At 36.4% G+C, this 8,720-nt stretch overlaps 1 long non-coding RNA gene across 1 annotated transcript; it reads left to right on the top strand.

Moving 5' to 3' along the window:
- The first annotated feature begins 1,122 nt into the window (after positions 1-1,122).
- Positions 1,123-8,244, top strand: LOC144961548 (uncharacterized). Its single transcript, XR_013643192.1, has 3 exons — positions 1,123-1,327; positions 2,791-3,485; positions 8,150-8,244. It is a non-coding gene; the product is annotated as an uncharacterized LOC144961548 (long non-coding RNA).
- Positions 8,245-8,720: the final 476 nt, after the last annotated feature.

The raw sequence follows: 8,720 nt of genomic DNA, 5'->3' as shown, positions 1-8,720 counted from the left end.
TGATTAAAAAAATAAAGGTATAGCCCCTCAAAAATGGACCTGAGAGCAAATTTTTGTAAAAATTCAAATATCCAATTTTCTGAACTGAAAATTTGGTTTTCTTCATGTCTCATGTAGTCTTTCAGAGCTATTCGGCCCATGGAGCAGGAGTTTATTCCGCTTTCTATAGTGTGAAACAGACAGTAGTAATGGATTGCTACCATTTGAGTAGTACAGTGGTCTGTGGCAAAGTGCTTTCCACCAGATCTAACAGATAGAGCTACCCGATCACTGCTGGGTGGATGGGGGGGGGGATGGGGGGTCAGAAATATCGGCTGCACCCGGGATCGATCTCGGTCCCATTGCATGTGAATCAAGTGCTCTACCAGCTAATCTGTCGATTTTGATGGTGAATAAAATAGAATGAAATAACTGTATATTACTTTATATGGCGACACAACACATAATGTAATACTAGATATCTCCAGTATGTTGGTAAGCATAAAAATAGAGCCTATAAGAAGGGAAGCATGTTTTTTCTGCTAATTTGCAAATGACATTTACAATAACAACAAAATACAAGTGACATTCAGTTCTTTTTGTGGATTTTTTTTTTCTATTTCTTCTTAATAACATAATTAGTATTAGATATCTCCACAGGTCAGATGGATCTGTAGTGTAGTGAGTAGTGGTGAAGTTGTTTGACCCTGAACTGGAAGGTCCCGGGTTCAAATCACTTGATTCAACGGGTGATTGAATTACCCTCATTTTAAGGAAGGTTTGCAAGTTACTATTATTATATGAATCTGTAAAAATAGTTTTATAATTTTTAGATTGGCCAGTAATTCTGTGCTCGTTGACAAAAATATGGGCTGTACAGAAAAAAATTTGAACCCTGCTTTTATATGTGTGACCTACACATTGGGCAGGCATGACAATTTGAATGATGGGTTTTGACTGGAATGCGTTTTTTATTTAGTGATTTTGTATTCTTGCACTGTGCTATTTATCTTTGTTTTGGTGGTCTAACTGGATTTTACGTGATGTATTCATGTTTTAACTGTCGTTATTGCTAAGGAGGGTTTTGAACTCGAATGTCCCTTGTTTAGTGTTTTGCTCTTTTTACATTTTATGAAGGCATCCTGCATATATATTGTAGATGTTATAACATTCAGTTTTGTACATTACTATTAATGTTGATTAATCTAAATTTCAGATGGCATTCCAGTATCTGTAGTGGTGTTCGTGTTCAGCCTGGCAGCACCAAAGATGGGCAACTCAAAGGTTAAAGGGTCAGGGCCATGATTCAGCTTTAACTATAAAATTATTTCCTGGACATGATATTTGAGTGAGTAGAAATCCCATTAACATAACCTGACCCCAAAAAATGTGACCAATCTCAATGAAGCAGTATTATTTCGGGGTGACGCTCAGGAAGTTAATATTATAAGATCATTGAAATCTTGCATTTATTATTAAATTTTTAAATTTTCTATTGCTGTTGCACGAGCTTGAGGTGCATGCACTGGGACTGAGTTCGGAGTTGCAGGTATTAAAGAATATTACTATTACACTCCTCTCAATGGTCTCATCTGTTAGTATTTTTATTTTCATTTTTTTTTATTTTTACAATAATTGGTTCTGAATAATTAGCAATGAATAAATGGTCACAACACTAAACTTGGGAAAGTCGATGCAGTCGGGACGAATAAATCGACGCTCTAGAGTACCATATCGCTCTAATAGAGCGACATCTAATGCCTGCTAAAATAAAATAGTGTATGGATGTATGTTTCATTCCAATGGCATATGGCAGAGATATTGTTTAATTAATTGTTTGTTGATGTACTAAGATAATAAAGCACAAAGGTGATTTTCTGCACTTCTGACAGTGCATCTTCACAGATCATATCTGGACTTGCGTTGTGCTAGTGCAGTCCATAGTTTTCGTTATCATTGGGGAGTGCTTTAGTCATCTTGGAAATAATGTCCCAACAGTTGTGTCATCTGCATGTGTATGACGATTTTCTATTTATAAACAAGAGTGCCGCCCGATGGTTTTCCTCGGATCTGCAGAAATCTGCGGTTTTGTAGTTTAGAGGAGGAATTTCCTCCTTTTTAAAATTACAATTTCTCGAAACAATGTGAGTTGATGTGTGGTGGAACACACAGGTGCAGTTTCCCACTCTCCAGAAGTTAGCTCGAGTATCAATGATAATCTATCATCTCAATTGCTCTAAAAGTGGGGTTTAGTGCAGTAGAAATGGGCTTAAACGCAATCGTTCAACATTTTCCTACTTTTTCACTTTTTGTCACCACCAGCACTGAAAAAAAGAAAAATTCCGGGCTTTATTACACATGGTGCTTGAGTTTTTCATCAAATTTATTTGACGCATTGATCAATGATTCAGTGTTCGATTTGGATTGATGGCCTATCAGAAGATTTTCAAAGGAATCTTGTGTTCCTCTGCTTGGGTTTCAACAAGGGTATCTCAGCTGTAAAGCCTTTTTTATTCCACTTTGGCAAGAATGATTGAAATTTGAGTTAATCTGTTTTTGTCATAGGTGTATTTTCTCGAATCCGAATGATGGATTGGTGGTCCCAATCTAAAGTAGTCAGGATTAATCTCAATAGATTAATAGACTGCTCATTTATTAGCACTTATTAATCTAGGGGGATCTTTGGCTCCATATTTCCAAGCCTTGTTTACATCACCATTTGTACATCGTCACCTTTTTGTTATTCATGAATAAATGCTGATTTCTCTAGATTACTTTCGTTATTAACCTATTGCCATTTTTTTTCCTCAGATGCTTGTCCCTATCCTAGTACCAGACATTTTACTGATGAACAGCGAGCTGTTCCTGCTCAGAAAAATATAGATCACAAGAATGCCACATATAGTGTGGTCATGAGTGGACAACCATCTTTGATGGAAGGAAAAAGGAGCCTCATGGGATATAAGAGGTTTTTCAACACTGCTTACTCATTTGAATTTCAACACTAACAGGAGATGATTCGTTCTGTACTGTAGATGAAGTTTGTGATTCAATCAAAACGTATGTTATGTACAAAGTTAAAACCATCATCTTGGACATGGAATTTTGCAAAGTTGATCCAAGGAGTTGTTACCTAACACCAGCATAGTCCTGTGTCAGTTTCTTGTTCATCAGCATTTCACAATAAAAAGCTTTGAGGACTTGATTCTGAAAGGAGAGAAGAGATTTTAAAAGCATGTGTTGTTGTAAATCAGTAGAACAGTACAATGATTTAAAACTTGGGTTTTTTATTTAGACGTTGGCTATTTTTTATAGACAATGGAACTCCTTGACACTCGTTGGATTTGATGTTTTCATCGGGAGTTGTGGGAACTTTTGGAAATTCAACAAGTTTAATTGTAAAACATTTGTTCTCAACAGGAGGTCAGGATTTGTAAAGATGGGAGGACAGTGCTAGCAGCTTAATTGGAAAAGCATTGTGTAAATCACTTCTATTAACCCCCTCAGTGAGTGGCCTCCATAATTGGAACATGTCATTAACTACACACAGTTTATATTACAGTAGCTGTGTATAGTATATTATAATTTTCCATATTCTGGAATGTGGATAATTGTTTAAAAGAGCGGAGTTTCAGATATGTGTCTGGGGATAATGAATTTTCGTCATACCCAGACAGGTGTCAGGGGAGGGATAATCACAGTGATTTTAAAAAGTATGAAAAATCTCTTGGGAGAGTAGAGGGCTAGGATTTAGTTAGTTAAGACTAAGATCTGGTGTTAGTAAGATTGAATCTCGCCTTTAATGGGTTAAATCTTATTGTTTGATTTTAAAATTACACACACAGAGCGAGTTTAAGTTTTAATTTTTTAAAAAAATGAAATATTTACTATTGTTATGACAATTACTGAGCTTCATATTATGTTCAGGCCTGTAAATCTTCCGTCTATTGTCAGATTTCCGACAGTACGATTTTGCTCTATAAGTGCTAATATTTTTATTCCGTTTCAAATGCCGACTTTAAAAAAAAACAACTTTATTTGACGCATCACAGACAAAACAAAATGTCTATCAGTTAGCTATGATATTATCATGCCACCTATACATTCCACTAGACGTGGATGTATCCACTGCATGGCTACTGTGCCACAGCCAGCGAGAGAGTGTCGCGAAGCACAGATTATCTTTGTCGCAAAGGAAGTTCACGCGAGTCGTCGAACACACACCTAGTCAGTAAATAACGCACGCACAGAAGTGTGTCGAATCGGACCGGAATGTATCTCTCTATTTTGCTACCGACACACATGCAGTGATGCCAAAACTCCGGTTTCACCGAAAAAACTCCGGTCTGGAGCAATAAATTCCAGGCTCTGGGCAACTTCCGTCAAATTCCAGCGGGGTCAATTTGTTCCAAGGATACCCCCCTCCCCCCTTTCCAACCACATCATCATCATTATTGCCATAATCATCACTACCACTATTACTACAACCACCACCACATCATCACACTATCAGTACTACTACCACCACCACATCATCACCACTATCAGTACTACTTACACCACCACATCATCATCATACCACTACTACTACAACCACCACCACTTATCATCACTACTGCTACTACTACACCACGACACATAATTAATTAACTACGACATTATACATCACCACTCACCTCTTACCACTATCATACCATACACTCAACTAAAACCACTACATATACAACAACCACCACATCATCATACACACTACTACAACACCACCACATATCATTACACTACTACTAACCACCACATATCACTACCATTACTACTACACCACCACCACTCATCACATCATACATCATTACACCACTACTATATCAACCACCTACCACCACAATCATTACACTACTACCTATCACACTAACCTACTAAACACCACACATCATCATTACCACTACTACTACAACCACCACCACAATCATCATCACTTACACCCATCACTTACCTACTACTACAACCACACCACCACATACATACACTATACAACCTCACTCACTCATCATACCTTGTACTATAACAACCATCTCCACCACATCAACATCACTACAACCACTACCACATCATTATCATCACGACCAAAACTACTACAACCACTATACCACCACCACATCATCATCACTACAACTACTATTTCAACCACCACCACCACCATATCATCATCTCTACCACTACTACTACAACCACTACCACCACAGCATCATCACTACCACTACTACTTCAATCACCACCACCACATCATCATCACTACCACTACTACTACTACTACAACAACCACTATCACATCTTCATCATCACTACCACTATTACTACAACCACTAACACCACATCATCCTCACTACCACCAATTCTACAATCTCTACTATTAGGTTTTGGCACTTTACTTCATTTAAAATAAGGAAACTTTGGGATTGTATTTGGCAATGTGTTTATGTATCATAATATAATTCTAATCAGTTATCTATTTAGAACTATACAATATGTAAACACAATGCCAAATACCATCCCAATTCCTTTTTCTTGTGTGCGGAAATTCCTCTTTCGGCATTGAAATTCCTACGAGTGGTGTCTGAAACTCCTGTGAGCCAAATTTAAAGTTGGCGTCTCTGCACATGCCTTTCTCCAGTTCTCATATCTTTTTCTCTATATTTTATTGGTTCAGTCCGGATGTGAGATGGAAAAGAAATAATGCGAAATAATTATTTTTCTTCTAAATATATATCAGACCTGCCAACCAGTACGATTAATCGTATTTTAGTACGATTTTTGGACCCCAAATACGCGGATACGATTTTCGTGGATTTAATACGATTTTTTAAAAGATGTGTGATGTGAATATGTTGCTACATTTGATGCATTGATACACACGTGTCGTACACCAACTGTTGACTGTGTTTCTGAATGAATGATGCATCACATTTAATACTATAGTTATCATTTCAGTTGCTTATATGATGCCGGTTTTCACCAATATTTTTCTCATACATTTTTGAGGATTTGCATAGGATTATGCATAGAAGCTTGTTTTATACTTTAAATAGTCTCAGACCACATTTAAACTTTTGCCACTTATTAAATAGAAAATTCTATGTGAAAATTTAATTGAACCAATATCTTTGACTTTGAAGGCTTCAATTAAAAACTGTATTGCTAATTAACTTAAACATAAATGGGTTATTTCCCTTTATAATAACTAAAATTACTCTATTTTGATTTATAAAATTTATAATGATCTTTTTTTCCTTAATTATTTTGTACGAATCTTGAATTACAAAGTGGGCGGCTTTAGGAACAGTATTTGGTTCAAAATGAATTCTCCATATCCGTTTTAGAAGTATTTAACTTGTCTTTGAATATTACATACTTAGGAATTTCCCATCATTTGACCAAAGTAGTAGTATTAGTAGGATGTAGTAGTAAAAGTAGTATTAGTAGTAGTTAGTAGTAGTAGTAGGAGGAGGAGGATGAATGCTAAAAAAACCCCTAAAAGAAAGAGAGAAGAGAAAGAGAGAGAGAGAAGAGAGAGAGAGAGAGAGAGAGAGAGAGAGAGAGAGAAGAGAGAGAGAGAGAGAGAGAGAGAGAGAGAGAGAGAGATATCATTAGATAACATATATGGAAAATGTCTTGCCACTGTTGCAAAATATCATGTATTGAATTGAAAACCACTCTCCCAAATATTATATCTCAAAACTTACTCATAACTGATTTACTGGGCTAGCAGATATCACCATCACAAGTTCATTTGGTAAATCAGCATCATCCCCACATCATCATCTTTTACCACCACCGTCATGGCATCACCACTTCTACAACCGCCATCACAGCATTGTCACTGCCACAACTACCACCACATCACTTCTACCACCACAGTTTCATCATCATCACCACCACCACTAGAGCACCATCGCTACAACAACCACCACTTCCTTCCACTGACACTAGCATCAATACTACGTACATGTTTGGGGTCTTTTGGTCATTTCTTTGAGTGTTTAGAAAGCAATTTCCTTAGATATTGCAATTTCTAAGCCTTATGCTAATTTAAAATGGTCATTGAGTTTTATGTTTCTTGATAAATCGATAATTTTGTAATCACTAGAGATTGCTTGAATGATGAAGATCAGAGTTTATTTTGTTTTGGGTTTGGTGTTAGCTTTTATAAAAGTATTGTATAGTGCGCACTTTTTTTCCACTCACGCGGACAAAATACACTTTTTTGCTAAAAAATACACTTTTTAGGGTCATAGAATACACTTTTCATCCTGGGAAGGTTGGCAGGTCTGATATATTCTTCGAGATCTCTCACACGAAAGCACCACCTTCTCTTTCTTCTTCTTCTTCTTCTTCTTCTCTTCTTCTTCTCTTCCTTCCTTCTTCTTCTTCTTCTTCTTCTCTTCTTCTTCTTCTCTTCCTCTCTTCTTTTCTCTTTCTTCTTCTTCTTCCTTCTTCCTTCTTTCTTTCTTCTCTTCTTCTTCTTCTTTCTTCTTCTTCTTCTTCTTCTTCTTTCTTCTTCTTCTTCTTCTTCTTCTTTCTTTCTTCTTCTTCTTTTCTTCTTCTTCTTCTTTTTTTCTTCTTCTATTTCTTCTTACTTTTTTTTCTCTTCTTCTTCTTCTTTTCTCTCATCTTCTTTTTCTATATCTTCTTCTTCTTCTTCTTTCTTCCTTCATTCTTTTGTTCATCAAGCACGTCATTGAACACATTCTTCAAAAGGGTGATATTGTTCTCTTCCTTTCTCATCTTCAACTAACTTCTCTTCTTCTCTTTCCCTCAAATAATTGGATTTTTTTTTTTTTGGTACCATAAAATAAAGACCTCATTATAAATAAGTCGGGGAAAGTGACATGATTTGACAAGTCAATTGATGTGTTATATCTGTGTTGTGTAATAATCCATGTTTTTGTTTGTTGTTCTATTTCCGTGTTCAAAAGTTCTGACAACTTTTCACCAACCATTTACAGGCCTGTACGTTATGTGTTTATTTTCAATATTTTATCTTCCTCTATTTGATAGTCAAATCGACCTCCATGCTATGGCAACTCGAGCAGGGGAAGTGTCTGCTTACAGGGAAACCACAATCTTGGATCTTTCCCTTCACTTGATGTTGTGTTTTTGTTTTTTACTTTTTCAGGCAGTGTAAGGTGCCATTTCAAGCGTTTTGAAGAAGAAATACTCTGACCATTTGGCTAAGATGTCTTTCAGTGGCTATAGATCATTCCCTTTCAAGTACAGGAGCTATGAAGTGAGTAGGCTACTTTGGCAAACTGGCATTGTTTATGTCGAACAAAAAAAATTATATGAGCACCTTATGTCATATCCAGTCCTACATCTTGTTTTAAGTTGCTTGTGGCTTAGGAGCTATTGACAGGCTGTCTCTGGGTGGGTTTTTTAAATTTATTTATTTCGACCCCCATAGTGGACGATATTGTGCTAAGCCATGGATATATTTGAAAATTGACTTTCGGAGACCAAAAAAGCAGGGGATTTCAGTTCTGTCAGTTAGAGGTGTGTACTACCAGTCTCATACATAGACGTGTCAATTCTCAGTCAATTAACTGAAATCAGTCAATTCGTCAAATTCAAATATTTTAAAAAAGGGAAAAAAGAATTGAATAAAGAAAGAATTCATGAATCGTAGTCAAATGACTGTAAAGTTAATTAGGAATGTTCCACAGCGCTACGCATAGCTCATGGGCTGTTTA

Source organism: Berghia stephanieae, unplaced genomic scaffold (genome assembly GCF_034508935.2).
Source record: "Berghia stephanieae isolate SIO BIC M18660-M18661 unplaced genomic scaffold, UCSD_Bste_1.3 scaffold2949, whole genome shotgun sequence".
Classification (NCBI taxonomy): Eukaryota; Metazoa; Mollusca; class Gastropoda; order Nudibranchia; family Aeolidiidae; genus Berghia; species Berghia stephanieae.
The sequence above is the reverse complement of the archived record's forward strand: the minus strand, read 5'-3'. Positions and strand labels throughout refer to the sequence as shown.